The sequence below is a fragment of the Rhinatrema bivittatum genome, chromosome 8 (genome assembly GCF_901001135.1).
Source record: "Rhinatrema bivittatum chromosome 8, aRhiBiv1.1, whole genome shotgun sequence".
In the NCBI taxonomy this organism is placed as follows: domain Eukaryota; kingdom Metazoa; phylum Chordata; class Amphibia; order Gymnophiona; family Rhinatrematidae; genus Rhinatrema; species Rhinatrema bivittatum.
Genome location: NC_042622.1, coordinates 261267901 through 261281699, shown reverse-complemented (window position 1 = coordinate 261281699; position 13799 = coordinate 261267901).

Here is a 13799-nt window from a genome sequence, read left to right as displayed (position 1 = left end):
TCAGGCCCTTCGGCACTGAGGTAGCCGACATATCTGGGTACACTCGAGCCTTGCCCTTTCTCTTGCCCATGGAAGAAAAAGAAAACGAAAAAAAGGTAAAAATGCCAAGTTTTATAAGAACATAAGAAATTGCCACACTGGGTCAGACCAAGGGTCCATCAAGCCAAGCATCCTGTTTCCAACAGAGGCCAAAACCAGGCCACAAGTACCTGGCAAGTATCCAAACACTAAGAAGATCCCATGCTACTGATGCCAGTAATAGCAGAAGCCATTCCCTAAATCAACTTGATTATTTATTTTATTTATTTTATTTTATTTTATTTATTTAAGGTTTTTTTATACCGGCATTCAAGAACTCGTTCTCATCATGTCGGTTTACAGAAAACAGGGGTGCAAAAATATAACCAAAAACATAAATAAACATGGAGAAGAGAAGCAGTTACAATTAACAAGGGTTCATGAACTGGGACTATAAGAAATAAAAGAGATAGAGGAGGATAATTATATACAAGTGTACAATGTAAATAAGGAGTCCTCTATAAATACAAGAGAACAAAATAAATATATATTTATTTATTTATTTATTTATTTATTTAAGGTTTTTATATACTGACATTCATGATACAATCACATCATGCTGGTTTACAGTTAAACAGGGGGTGCATAATAAACTAAAAACTGGAACTTCTGTGATGAAAGAATGCAGTTACAATGAACAGGGATGGTCAAACTAGGAGAAGAGAGAAATACAATAGGAAAAATTAACATCAGAGAGAGTTATTTACAATGAACTGAAATGGCTGCATTATAGATGTTGATGGGGTGAGATTTAGGTGGAGTCAGGAAATGCTTGTTTAAACAGCCAAGTCTTAAGTCTTTTTCGGAAGGTTGGGAGGCAAGGCTCCTGTCGGAGATCAGAAGGAATGGAATTCCATAATGGTGGTTCAACTGTTGAGAGGGCCCGTTCTCTTAAGGTTATATGTCGAGTGGTTTTGGTATGAGGTACCTGGAGAGATCCTCTGTATGCTTTTCTGGTGGGTCTTGAGGAGTTATGTTGGCTGAGCGGGAATTGTAGGTCAAGTGGAGCATGGTGATGGATGGCTTTATATATAATGATAATGGACTTGTAAATGATTCTGAAGTGAATTGGCAGCCAGTGTAGGTTTTTTAGGATTGGGGTTATGTGATCTCTTCTCCTGGTGTTTGTCAGTATTCTTGCTGCCGCATTTTGGACCATCTGTAGCGGTTTGGTGTAAGAGGATGGGAGACCTACAAGCCGATACAGTAAAGCGCGGTTGCGGTTACCCTGCTTCTAACCCACTTTTTACCCACAATTTGGCCTCGTAAGTCCAACTCGCGATTCACTATCCCTTTTAACCCATCCTTACCGCTTCTTTAAATCAACGGGTAACCCTTTCCGCCCGTGGCGTGTATATGGTATGTAAACAATCGGATTAGCTATTCCCTCCCATAGAGTAACGTGCGCCCCGATTATCGCCTTTTAACCTGCAGTTTTGCTGCGTGTTTAACCTGCTAATTTACCGCCTACCCTTACCCCTGTGTTAGTGTGGAGCGACAGGTCAGAGAGATGAAATTTCACGGGCAAACGACCCCCTCACCCCCCGGGACAAGACCTTTAGAGGAGCCAGGATCGGGCAAGCTTTCCCCCAGCCCCCGCTCACCTGCCCTGGTCGCGCGCTGACTGCTCCGGAGCAGGAAGGAAGGACCTGTTGTTTCCAAGCATAACCTAAACTTTTGCCTGCCCAACCTAAAATCCAACGCACCGGGAAAGCCACTCTTCAGATCGCGACTAATCCCATCACTGGAAGGACGAAAGATTTATTTTAAGCATCCCAGTTCCTCTCTCCACTATGTCAATGCATTCTCTTTTCCACTGCAATGTGAACAGTATTCTGAAAAATAACTTTCAAACCCAGGGTGGTGGAGCATTGTTGTGCTTGATAAAACCTGCACTCAACAAGATTGGGCAAACTTTCCCCCAGCCCCCGCTCACCTGCCCTGGCCACGTCCATGGGTGCCGGTCTCCGGAGCAGCCCCAGTCCTCTCTCCCCTCCTCCCGGGGGCAGCCGGCGGCGAGAGCGAGAGCGGCTTCAGCAGCCCGGGGCAGATCGGATGCTCCCCATGCGAGGTGCGGCTTCCAGCAGCCCTCGCCGGCGAAGGTGCATGAGCGCATGAGCGCACGCCGTGACCTGAGCGCCTGGCTGGACGTCCGAGGTTATGGTGTGCGCTCATTCACCATCGCCGGCTAGGGCTGCTGGAAGCCGCGCCTCGCATGGGGAGCGCCCGATCCGCCCCGGGCTGCTGAAGCCGCTCTCGCTCTCACCGCCGGCTGCCCCCGGGAGGAGGAGAGAGAGGACTGGGGCTGCTCCGGAGACCGGCACCCATGGACATGGCCAGGGCAGGTAAGCGGGAGCTGGGGGGAAAGTTTGCCCGATCCTGTTGCGTGCAGGTTTTATCAAGCACATCCTTTTCTTTTGCTTAAAGTTGCTTAAAGTTGGGATCCACTTCCTGGTACCTGTCATTTCAAATGTCATTTGAAATGACAGGTACCAGCGCACCCAGGATACTGTATAGGTGCTGTATAGCGCAGTATACAGTAAAATGGATTGTGCTTCATGGACGCTTCTTGGACGCGCTTTGCATTTGCATGCCATTTAAATACTGTATCGAGTGGTATGTGATCCGAACTGTGCGCGCGGCAAACGACCGGACGCCCGGCACTGCCGCACTCTTTCTACCGCGTCCTTACTGTATCGGCCTGCTAGTAAGATAGAATTACAGTAATCTATTTTTGAGAAAATAATTGCTTGTAGAATCGTTCTGAAATCTTGAGAGTGGAAGAGAAGTTTATGGAGTTTATGGAAACAGTCCTTGGTTGTTCGGTTGATAAATGATTTCAAGTTCATCCGGTTGTCAATTATCACTCCTAAATCTCTCACTTGGGTGGAGGGTAGGTTGGCTGGAGGAGTTGAGGTGGTGTTACTATTCTCTGGTGAGATGAGCAGGAGTTTGGTCTTGGAAGCATTTAATATTAGGTTTAGGCTGGCGAGGAGGCGGTTGATTTCTTGGAGGCAGATTAATAGCAGTTAATGGACTTCTCCTCCAAGAACTTATCCAAACCTTTTTTAATCCCAGCTACAATAACTGCACTAACCACATCCCCTGGCAACAAATTCCAGAGCTTAATTGTGCGTTGAGTGAAAAAGAATTTTCTCTGATTATTTTTAAATGTGCTACATGCTAATTTCATGGAGTGCCCCCTAGTCCTTCTATTATCCGAAAGTGTAAATAACGGATTCACATCTACTCATTCAAGACCTCTCATTATTTTAAAGACTTCTATCATATCCCCCCTCAGCCATCTCTTCTCCAAGCTGAACAGCCCTAATCTCTTCAGCCTTTCCTCATAGGGGAGCTGTTCCATCCCCTTTATCATTTTGGTTGCCCTTCTCTGTACCTTCTGCATCGCAACTATATCTTTTTTGAGATGTGGTAACCAGAACTGCACACAGTATTCAAGGTGCGGTCTCACCATAGAGCGATACAGAGGCATTATGACATTTTCCATTTTATTAACCATTCCCTTCCTAATAATTCCTAACATTGTTTGCTTTTTTTGACTGCTGCAGCACACTGAGCCGATGATTTCAAAGTATTATCTACTATGATGCCTAGATCTTTTTCTTGGGTGGTAGCTCCTAATATGGAACCTAACATTGTGTAACTACAGCAAGGGTTATTTTTCCCTATATGCAACACCTTGCACTTGTCCACATTAAATTACATCTGCCATTTGGATGCCCACTCTTCCAGTCTCGCAAGGTCCTCCTGCAATGTATCACAATCCGCTTGTGATTTAACTGCTCTGAATAATTTTGTATCATCCGCAAATCTGATAACCTCACTCATCGTATTCCTTTCCAGATCATTTATAAATATATTGAAAACCACCGGTCCAAGTACAGGGCCCTGAGGCACTCCACTGTTTACCCTTTTCCACTGAGAAAATTGACCATTTAATCCTACTCTCTGTTTCCTGTCTTTTAACCAGTTTGTAATCCACGAAAGGACATTGCCTCCTTTTCCATGACTTTTTAGTTTTCTTAGAAGCCTTTCATGAGAGACTTTGTGAAATGCCTTCTGAAAATCCAAATACAGTACATCTACCGGATAATCCAAGAGAGAGTCCACCGAGCAGTTTCCTTTGGCCTACGGCCATCTTGGAACCCCTCATGAAATCTGATCAACAGCTCTCTCACCAGTTTATCTCAGAAGCTAATGTATGGAATTCTATTTCATACTCTTCCAGGGTTCTGGAGCCTTGACGGAGGTGAAACAAGTCAGAAGCCATAGCTGATGCATGGCCAGGCTCCTCAAAGAAAATTCAAAACTGTTCAGTGAATTGTTGCAAGTTGAGCAAAAGGGAATCTCCTTGTTCCTAGAGGGGAGAGGCCCAAACTAGGGCTGTTCCGTCCAACAGAGACAGAATGTATGTAATTTTCGCCTGGTCATCAGGGAATAGTGGTGCTTGTAGTTGAAAGTGCATGTGGCACTGGTTCAAAAATCCCTGACATCACTTGTGGTCTCTGGTATACCAGGGTGGAGTTGGTAGTTGTTGTATGGGATGGCTGGAGGCCACGAAAGATAGCGGTGCCAGTGCAGGTGGAGGTGGCACTGCAGAAGTGGTCAAGGCATCCAGGCGAGTGGATAGCCAGTCCATCAAGGCGGCCAGAAGTTCTAGAGTTCTTTGCTGATCATGCAGCCTGGACTCAGAATGGCCTGCAAGGAAGTCAAGTCTGCTAGATCCATGATCTTAGCATCTATGGACCCTTGAGTCAAGGCAAGATTGGCGCAACCTGCAGGGAGGAGCCTTGTAAGTTCCCACCATTGGCAGGTGGACCAGGCTGAAGCAGAGACCCAGCGGGCCCTTCATCTATACCAGCCCTTGTTCCCCACCGGTTGAGTCTTTGGATTCCGGGGCCAGCAGGTCTTTGGGGGGGGGGGTTCTGTTGATGGCAGAAGTGTTGGTCCTTGGATATCTTGAGTTGTAGGCAGGTGGAGGTCAAGTGAGTCCGAGGTCTGTGCAATGTCAAAGAAAGCAGTACTCAGGTGTTTCCAAGATCAGGTAGCGGTCAGAGGCAGGCAGCAGTCAAGCGTATCTGAGATCAGGCAGTGATCAGAGCAGGCAGTGGTCAGGTGTATCCGAGATCAGGCTGAGGTCACACCAGGTATCTGTCCAAGTGGAGAGGAGAGACGGATAGGCAGGGCAGGTAGGCAAAGAGAAGAACAGGCAGGCAACGAAAAAAGAGATAAAGACTGAAGACAATTTGAGCAGACTTTTATCTAGTATATTGGAGGCAGGTTCCCAGGTATTTTCCTCTGGGCCATATCTCTCCCAAGATATCAGATATTCCCACTTCTTATTTTGACGCCTGACGTCCAATATTTCTTTTACTTGATAAACCTGGTCCTCCTCGGAGGATACCTTTCAGGGTTCCAAGGTCTTTCAGAAGGGCCATGACAGAATTAGCGGTTTGAGGAGGGAAATATGAACTGTATTGTGGATCTTTAGAGACGTGGGCAGACATAGCTGATATGTAACAGACCCTACTTGTCGGATGAAGAGAAAAGGGTCAATATAGCGGGGTGCGAGTCTCATAGAAGGCACCCTATTTTGTATGTAGAGGGTGCTTAATCAGACTTTATCTCCCAGCTTGAATTGAGGGGCTGGTCGTCTATGACGGTCAATGGCTTTCTTGGCCTTCCCGGGGGGGCCTTCTGAATCATCGCCTTGGTTCGGGTCCACAGTTCTTGGAGCTCTTGTGCTGTCAATTGGGCTGCTGGAGAGGAGCGGACAAGGGAAGTGGTAGTGGCAGAAGAGGCTATTTCCCATAAACAATCAGAAATGGAGATGATCCCGTATAGTTGTTGCTATGAGAATTGTGGGAAAATTCTGCCCACGGGAGGAGAGATGCCCAGTTGTCCTGACAACTCGTTGACGAACGCCCTTAGAAAGGTTTTAAGTGTACGATTAGTCCATTCATCCTGACCATTAGCTTGTGGGTGGAAGGCTATCATAAAGATCAGCTGGATGTTGAATTTTCGGCAAAAGCTCGCCAGTAATTGGCCATAAACTGGACACCGCGATCAGAGGTGATGTGTCGTGGCAGCCCATGTAGGCAAAAAATGTGGGTGGTGAATAACTTCTTAGGGGAGAAGAAGGAGCATGGGCGGAGTACCCTGTGAGAGTGTTGACTTAAAGCCAGTTCCTACTTCCATGGAAGGGCGTGAACTTCTAGAATGAACGGACACGTTGGATCTGGGTGGTGAAGGCAGGGTCCCTGGAGGAAAGCCTGTTTTAATTTACTGAAGGCAACGACTCCCTCAGGAGGCCATTCTTTGGTATCTGCTCCTTTTCTAGTTAGGGTGGTGAGAGGAGCTACAATTTAAGAGTAATTAGGAATAAAATGACGAAAGAAATTTGCAAATCCCAGAAACCTCTGTAAGGGACAAAGTCCAGAAGGCTGGGGCCATTTCAGGATACAGGTCACCTTCTCTGGATCCATGCGGAAGCCGACACTATAGACTATATATCCCAAGAAAGGTAAACTTTCTTTCTCAAAGATGCATTTCTCCAGTTTAGCGAACAACATCTTGGCCTGCAGACGTTGAAGAACTTGACAGACATCTCGGCGATAGGATTGAAGATCCTTAGAAAAGATAAGGATATCCTTGAGGTAGATCATCACATTGGCGTACAAGAGGTCCCTGAAGACCTCATTCATCATATTTTGAAATACAGTGGAAACATTACACAAGCCAAATGCATGACGAGGTATTCATAGTGGCCATCCCGCGTATTGAAGGCGGTCTTCCATTCATCACCAGGCCAGACGCAAATAAGTTGTAATCTCCCCAAAGATCTAGTTTGTAAAAATGTTAGCTCCTTGGAACCAGTCTAGAAGTTCAGAAATAAGCAGCAAAGGGTAGCAATCCTTTTTAGATATAACAATTAGACCTTGGTAGTCTATACAGGGCCGTAGAGTGCCATCCTTCTTGGCCACAAAAACAAATCCAGCCCTTGCTGGGGACATAGAGGGCCAGATGAATCGTCTCTTGAGATTTTCTTGGATGTATTGAGACATGGCTTTACTTTCAGGAAGGGACAGGGGGTACACCCTCCCTTGTGGTGGAGTAGTACCAGGCAGTAGATTAATGGCACAGTCAAAGGTATGGTGCTCCGATAAAGTCTCCTCCTTCCTCTTGGAAAACACATCTGCATTAGTGGCATACTGTGGTGGTAATCTGAAGGATGTCGAGGCTAGAGAAACTGGTGAAGGAGGATTGACTTGGAGGAGACATGAAGTACGGCAGCACAGGCCCCAACTGATCAACTGAAGGGTTCCCCAGTCGATGGTGGGAGAATGGAGCTGTAGCCAAAGCTATGGAAAAGCTGTGGCCACTGTTGGAAACAGGATACTGGGCTTGATGGACTTTTGGTCTGACCCAGTATGGCAAGTCTTATCTTCTTTTGCAACATCAACCTGTGGGCTTCCCCTTTCCTCTTCAGGGCATTGTCATCGTCACCTGGAGGAAAACTGGAGATCATCATCCCTGAAAGGACAAGGATCCCCTGGTGAATTCTTTGTTTCCCTTCAGGAATGCTTCTTCCCCGGGGATGCAAGGAAATTGCAGTTTTAGGAGAGACTCCAGTCTGCAAAGCCCATTGGCCCATACAGAAAACCTGCAGACCTTTAAATAACTTCACCCAGGAATTAGAAGACATATATATATATATATATATCCCAGATGCAAAGTTCGCTGACCCTCTGGAATGAGGGAGCGAAGCCATCTGTTCTAGAGTTCTTGCAGGGATAATGAAGATGGTCCCATGTGCTCATCAGGGCCTCTCTGCTCTAACATGGCCACTGAGCCCCCTCCTGTGGAAAGGGACTCCTCCTTCAGGGACCCTCCACTTGATTAGGTGACCCAGAGCCTCCCACTGAAACAGAATCGCAGGCAGGCATCTCCCCCTGGGCACACTCCCTAGCTGTATGAAGTGGAGGGAACAGGCTGTGCACACAGCTGACTTCCTCCCACGCAGGGCTGACATGCACCATCTTTGTCTCTCCACGTGGTTGCTCTGCTAGTGCACCAAAAATAACAGTCAAGAACTTTACCACTCCAAGTCTCCCAGTGCTCTCCCCAAAACTGCCTGTGGTCTATTCAGGAGGTCCTGACTTCCTGGGGAACACCCGTGAAGCTCCTGTCTCCCAGTCTAGGAGTCTTCTTTACTGTAAGCTAAGAATCTGTTACGCCCGTTGGTCGCAGACGGCTGCGACCACTCATGCTCACCTCCTTTTTCCCTGCACCATCAATCCTAGGAAGAATGGCGGCTTCTGCCAACCACCGCCGACCTCCCTGGCGTTCCCGGGATGGCATGGGCGCTGCCGACCGCCATCTTGTCTCTGGAATCACCTAAGGCGCACGCTTGCGCAAGGGCCTCCTTTGTACACGTCATGGCGGGAACATCGGGGGCGCCCCCTCCGGATGACATCAACTCGCTGCTGTTCTTAAGCTGACCGGTCCTTTGCTTCAACGAGTTAGCAAGGATTTCTTATGTTCTTATCTGGAATTTGTTGCCAGAGAATGTGGTTAGTGCAGTTAGTATAGCTGTGTTTAAAAAAGGATTGGATAAGTTCTTGGAGGAGAAGTCCATTACCTGCTTTTAAGTTCACTTAGAGAATAGCCACTGCCATTAGCAATGGTTACATGGAATAGACTTAGTTTTGGGTACTTGCCAGGTTCTTATGGCCTGGATTGGCCACTGTTGGAAACAGGATGCTGGGCTTGATGGACCCTTGGTCTGACCCAGTATGGCATTTTCTTATGTTCTTAATTCCCTTGTTGCTGAATCTGCTCCATTCCTGGACTTCCAGTTCCAGATTCCGCTCTTTGTGTGTGGACGCTCTGGGTACCCGCTCCTCAGGGGCCTTTCCACGTTCTTGGCTATCCGCTCCTTGGAGGGCCTTCCTGCCTTGGACCACTATCTGACCCGCTTCTTGGGTCACTCTCCTGGAACTACCACTTGTGAGTACCTTACTACAGACTTCAACGATAATAGCTTTACTGAAGCTTTCTCTGCGGTGTACCCCGTGCCTCGGGCCACTACCGTTTTCTTTTCAGTGGAAGCTGTTCCAGTATACCCTGTGCTGCAGGGTATTGCCGCACCTACTACAGGATCCACTTCTGCGATCCTGCACCTCAGACTATCTCATCATCTTCAGCACAGTCATCCTCAGTGTACCCTGCTCTGTGGGCCACTACCAGATCTGCACTTCTGAGGTAATCTCTACTCATCTGAAGGGACTTCCTGGTGTATCCCGCTCTGGAGGCCACCTCCGGATCTTCACATCAGTGGTAACACCCTGGGTATATCCCACTGCTCAGAACTGTACTATTTGCATCTCCCACTCTGCGGGCTCTGCTTTTCCTTCCTACATAATAAAGTCTCCATCATACAGCTGTGTCCTATACCGCTGAGACCGCGCCTACTGACGGTGAGGCTCACAGGGCTCCTCCCTGTGGGTGGAGACACCTCTCATCTCGGCCCAGGGTTCACATCCTTACAAAAACATAACACATCTATATGCTGTAAAGTTCCTCACCCTCAAAACTTGTCACTGCAAATGACACTTTAATGTTAAGAGCTGTAGCTTTGGCTGCCCTTTGACCAGTGCTGTCCTCTGAAACTCCTTGTAGGGCTTTACTGCTTCCACAGCTGACTATGGAGCTGCACACTGCCGTGAGGAAGCGCCTTAACACTTGAAACTTTTTCCCTGGCTTCTGTGCAAAACAGCATGCTGAGTGCAAGAGTCTCCCTCTAGTTCAAGTTGTTTTGCACATGCATCCTGCTTGCCTTTCTTTATTTGCTTTTTTGACACCTTCCCCTCAACACACACACACACACTTCCCTCTAGGCACTTTCCTCCCTGGGGGTAGAAGTAGGGTTGCCAACTGCCTGGTTTTTGGACCGGACAGCCAGGTTTCAGCTGTCAGAAGTACTGACTGGACACTGAAAATCCGGTTTTTGCAAGAGGCTTCTTCTCTTTCCCACAGCTTCCTAATTACAGGGAAAGACAGAGCCCAGAGCTGTGCTGTGTCGTCACCCCCCCCCCCCCTTGCCTCCTTTCCTGTGCTGTGATTGGATGGGATGGGGAGAGGATGTGGGGCCAGCACAGCCCTTCCTTCCCAGTGGCTCCACAGGTCTCTGCAGCAATGCCCTCTGGGTCCCTCCCCCTCCCTCACTGAGTGTTAGGCCAAGACCTCAGAGAGGGGCTGCAGGGAGCCTGCTGAGGGATACAGGAACAGTGGAGGGGAAGCTAGCGAAAGAGACAGAGTCACAGGGTGGTTAAAAGGGGAGGGACAGAGAGAAAAGGGGAGGGAAAGGGTGATAGACACATGGGAAAGAAGGGAGGAAAGAAACACAGAGAGGGCATGGAAGGAAGGAAGGTCACAGGGAAGGGAAGAGGTAAAAAAAAAAGAAGACAATGACACTGAAGAACTGCCAAATGGGTGCTGTCTCTTTAAGGGCTGAAAACACACAGCCCAGCTGAAGTCAGCTGGGGGCACCTGCAAACCGACCACTGCTTCCAGAGCAAGACAGAGAAAGCTCTTTGCTGTGCCCTGAAACTAAAGGCATTTGTTTGTTTTAATTAAGGATCCATGCTGTGAAGGATTAGTAACTTGAATTGCCAGAGACTGAGGGTTGCCTTGGCAACCAGGGCTCAGCAGTTAGGATTCAAAGAAGTGCTGGCGTCATCTCCCGCCCTTCAGCATTCAAACGGCTTCACAGTAGGAAAACGAGCTGGGACTCTGAAATAAATGCAAGGACTGGGTAAAGATTGGAGATAGCTGCTGAACTGCCACCAGCTGAAACCTTTGAGCAGAATTTCTTGTCTGAGCTACTGCACTTTGCATGTGTTTGCAGAGTGAGCAGAATGATTAAGTCTGCTGCTTATTATTCAGTAAAGTTTAATGCTGTTATATGTTAATGCAGTGTGTGTTACGGCTATGGCTGCTGTGCAACCGCCTCACCACCAGGGGTCCCTCTAGAGCTGGCTCTCCTGACAGGCCCAGTCTATCTCCCTTCTCCTCTCTATGTTCTGGGCTTTCCCTTATAACCCTGCCTGACAATTCCCTCAGTGCTTCGGCATCGAGCTCGCCTGGGCTCCCTGCTCTAGCCTTCCTTGCTTGCTGTGCGTGTGGTCCTTTGACCTTGCTTTGCCTAGCCTTGCCTTGCCTTCGGGCCTTTTCTCTTGCCTTGCCTTGCGTGGCCTTCGGGCCTTCTGTCTTGCCTTACCTTGCCTTGCGTGGCCTTCGGGCCTTCTACCTTGTCTGCCTTGCCTTGCATGGCCTTCGGGCCTTCTGTCTTGCCTTGCCTTGCCTTGTGCGGCCTTCGGGCCTTCTACCTTGTCTTGCCTTGCCTTGCCTTGCGTGGCCTTCGGGCCTTCTGTCTTGCCTTGCCTTGCCTTGCGTGGCCTTCGGGCCTTCTACCTTGTCTTGCCTTGCCTTGCCTTGCGCGGCCTTCGGGCCTTCTGTCTTGCCTTGCGCGGCCTTCGGGCCTTCTGTCTTGCCTTGCCTTGTCTTGCCTTGCCTTGCGCGGCCTTCGGGCCTTCTACCTTGTCTTGCCTTGCCTTGCCTTGCGCGGCCTTCGGGCCTTCTACCTTGTGCTGTATATGGTCTTCGGACCTTCTGCCCTGCCCTGCCTTGCTTACTGTGCGTGCGGTCCTACGGGCCCTCTGCTCTACTGTCTGTGTGTGTTTGGCCTAGGGGCTCTCTGCCCTGCTTACTGTGTGTGGCCTACGGGCCTTCTGTGTGGGTGTGGCCTACGGGCCTTCTGACCTGCCTTGCCCCGCTTACGGTGTGTGGCCTACGGGCCTTCTGACCTGCCTTGCCCCGCTTACGGTGTGTGGCCTACGGGCCTTCTGTGTGTGTGTGGCCTACGGGCCTTCTGACCTGCCTTGCCCCGCTTACGGTGTGTGGCCTACGGGCCTTCTGACCTGCCTTGCCCCGCTTACGGTTTCTGGCCTACGGGCCTTCTGTGTGTGTGTGGCCTACGGGCCTTCTGACCTGCCTTGCTCTGCCTCCTGCCCTGACCCAGCCTGAACCTAGACACTGCTATCTGCCGCCTGCCCTGACCCAGCCTGAACCTAGACACTGCTATCTGCCGCCTGCCCTGACCCAGCCTGAACCTAGACACTGCTATCTGCCGCCTGCCCTGACCCAGCCTAGACCCAGACACTGCTACTTGCTGTCTGCCCTGACCCAGCCGGGACCCAGACACGGTTTCCAGCCATCCCTGTCTCTCTCCACCTGGAGCCACCCTTTTGGGTGGTGTTCACTACCCCTGAACTCAGCCCAAGCGTAACAGTGTGCAACTTCATTATTGGTGCTGGGCTATCAGTTCAACTGCAGGTCTCTACAGCCTTAACCTTGTATAGTCTGGTTAACCCTGAAATAATAAACTACAAGAAACCAGTGCCATATATATATTACAAGGTTACACAAACATGAGGGAAGGAGGGAGACAGGGGGGTAAGGAAGAGACGAGGCACAAAGGAGACGGAGATACAGGGTCTGATTTTAAAAAGCATTTACATGCGTAAAACTGGGTTTTACGCATGTAAATGCACTTTACTCGAGTAAGTGGGCTTTTGAAAATTGCTACAATATATGCCATTGAATCGTCCATAGGATTTATTCACATAAGTGCACTTTACGTGAGTAAATGGCTTTTGGAAATTGCTACAATAGTAGTTACATTTATGCACGTAACTCCTTTGAAAATTACCCCCACAGGATGTTTCGCCGGTCGGCCACAGAGGCCGTGGTCGACCGGGCTCGCCTGCCTCAGCCGCGGCCCATTGCTCTCCAGGGCTCAGACGCAGAGCTCGGGGGGGCACGCCCGCTCTCCCCGGGGCCTGTTCCGGCGTAGGGAGGCCTCTCTCCGCGGCAGGAACGCCACCGCCGCTGAAGCCCCGCCCCTCCCCCATCTCTTAGACGCGTGCGGCGAAGCCAGCCCCTTTCTTAAAGGGGCCAGCGTGGGAAACCTTGGACAGTTCCCCGAATGTTCTCCACCCTTGCTGGGGTATTTAATGCTCTAACTCAGATAGAACCACTAATGGGCCGATTCAGTAAAGTCCGCGGGAGAGCGGATGAACGCCAGTTCTCCCGGCGCGCGCACAGGCCACTCGCCTGTGCGCGCGATTCTGTATTTAAATTGGGTAGTGCGGTAGAAACGGGCAAAAGGAGGCGCTAGGGACACTAGCGCGTCCCTAGCGCCTCCTTTTGACCTGGAGCGGCGGCTGTCAGCGGGTTTGACAGCCGACGCTCAATATTGCCGGCATTGGTTCTCGAGCCCGCTGACAGACACGGACTCGGAAACCGGACGCCGGGAAAATTGAGAGTCCGGTTTTCGGCCTGACAGCCGCCGGCCCATTTAAAAATTTTTTTCTTTTTTTTTTTTAACTTTTTTTACTCTTCGGTACCTCCGACTTAATATCGCCATGATATTAAGTCGGAGGGTGCACAGAAAAGCAGTTTTTACTGCTTTTCTGTGCACTTTCTCGGTGCCGGCAGAAACTAGCGCCTACCTTTGGGTAGGCGCTAGTTTCTTATTTATTTATTTATTTATCTATTTATTTATTTATTTATTTATTTAACACTTTTATATACCGATATTCATGTAGACAATTACATATCACTTCGGTTTACAG